This window comes from Crassostrea angulata, chromosome 2 (assembly GCF_025612915.1).
Source record: "Crassostrea angulata isolate pt1a10 chromosome 2, ASM2561291v2, whole genome shotgun sequence".
In the NCBI taxonomy this organism is placed as follows: domain Eukaryota; kingdom Metazoa; phylum Mollusca; class Bivalvia; order Ostreida; family Ostreidae; genus Magallana; species Magallana angulata.
Window position 1 is genome coordinate 38,445,347 of NC_069112.1, and position 2,242 is coordinate 38,447,588.

Here is a 2,242-nt window from a genome sequence, read left to right on the forward strand (position 1 = left end):
TGAGTTCTAGGTAACTCATTGTAGGTGTTCATTCAAAGCATCATTTGCGTCTTTCTAATTGGTGGAGCTCCAACAAAAGGGAATTTCTCTGTGCTTTATATATATCTATATTATTCGTTATGTGCAGGTATATGTCATTTTGAGAGTTGTTGCAATGTTTGTGCTTATTATATTTGTGTGTATCTATGCAATGTGTATCGTTCCGATCCTCTAAAATTGTCGTTTAACTGTATTCCACCTGTCTCTCAAGCGACCGTGAAGTGCGCGGCCAGCGCGCTAGGTTCCGTTCGTCATCGAAAGCAAGATTTTTGTCTTGCTTAGATGGCCAAGTGGGGAGCGCGGTGGCCGCTCACTGCTAGGAGAATGGGTTCCAGAGGTCGTGAGTTCAAGCCTCGGTCGTGGCGGAAAGTGGAACTACAACAAAATGGAATTTCTCGGTGCTTCATATATATTTATATCATTTACTATGGGCAGGTATATATCAATTTGAGAGTTATTTTAATGTACACACAGCCACAGTATTGCATTTTTTAATATTATGATCACTATAAAATCTGCATTTTGTTTTTGTATTACCAATGACAGTTCTGTCGGACCTTGCATTGCGTAAACCTACCAAACAGTCGTCAACCTTCTACATTCATACAGCTGAGTATGCTGTAGATGGTAACTATGGCACAGACCTTATAAACAACGAGTGTACACACACAGATATGAACGACATTAACCCCTGGGGGATGGTAGATCTGCAAACTGTGTGATTCATTACATACATCAGAATTCTCAACAGAGGACCGGATAGCTCCGGAATAGGTAAAGCTGCAAAGAAAATTAAATATTAAAATGAAGTGCACTGTTACAGCCCCTAACTTTATCTTATTAGATTACCCCCTTCCCCAAAACAACAGAAAAAAGCCAACAAACACCCCCCCCCCCAAAAAAAAAGAAAAGAAGAAGACAAAAACAGAAACAAAAACAAAAATGACCCCCAAAAAAACAACTCTCGATCTGTTTTTAAATTTTCTTTGCAAATAGATGATGCACAAACAAGTAGTATTTGATCAGATACATTTTTGCAAGTTCAAAAAAAGTTGAACTATTAAGATGAAAATTGATTTAAGAAAATTACGATGGTTGTTTCATATGTAATGTGGTTTGTAATACTGTGCAATTATATAACACTTTGCGCATTTTGTAAATAAAAACACTATTGAATACCTATATTTAATACCATTCAAAACGTGTAAACAAGAGACTTCAACACCTCATAGTTTGAAACTTATAGACATTTAAAAGAGCCAATAGAGCCTATCGTTGACCACTGTTGTAAAAATAGTAGAAAACGGGTTGAGAGTATTGGACTATCGTACAGTACACATTACAATTTGAGGTATTTTTCACTTACATCTTTTAATACTTTTCCTTTGTTTTGATTGTTAGATTCATTAAACCAACTGCGGGATGTTACTGTCACTGTATGGCTGACCAAATCAACTGTCAACATTGTCTGTGGTTTCTTTGCTGGCCCCGGTACTCTGTCACAGGTGGTCATCATCGACTGTCCGACAACACCAGAGGGGAGATTTGTAAAAATCTCCAAAACAACCGAGTATCTTACTCTTTGTGAAGTAGACGTCTTTGGACTTGCCGTATAATCATTGTCATAGCCAACGTCTTATACTTGAAACGTTACGTAAATTACTATAATTTCGCAGAACTGGATGCACGTATTGTCCACAGGGGTCAAGCCCGTTTTAACATTAATTTCAATGTAACCATAAATAAAGAAACGGGTCGAACTCTGACCCAGATAAAAACAACCAGCTCGCTTCAAAAGCCTATTTAATCATTTTTTTTCAACACTTGCAATATGCATGTATTTTTCAGAAAAGTAATGTCTAATTTACACTCATTGAATATCGCATTTATTATTCAAGGAACTTTATTTGCTTAAATATTCGGGATTTTCATAACCTGGAGTTATCGTTCGTAACACGAGTCATCTCTCCATTAGAGCAGGTATAGGTGGCAGGGAACAGTTTTTTTTAATATACAATTCATTGTATCCAAGGGATGCATGTCTTCGGAACTCTGTAACTAGAATTTCCTATGTTCCCATTCAGCACAATACCTTTAATTCACTCTTTATAAGGCCAATCGCCAATTTCTGAAGAAAATTACTAGTCAAAACCTGTAAAATTCTCTACATACTGGTTTTTGACCCTTTCATATTTTGCTAATT

General features: G+C 36.7%; 1 pseudogene; it reads left to right on the forward strand.

The window, feature by feature from the left end:
• Window positions 1-578: 578 nt before the first annotated feature.
• LOC128170646 (fucolectin-1-like) lies at window positions 579-1,655 on the forward strand (annotated as a pseudogene).
• Window positions 1,656-2,242: the final 587 nt, after the last annotated feature.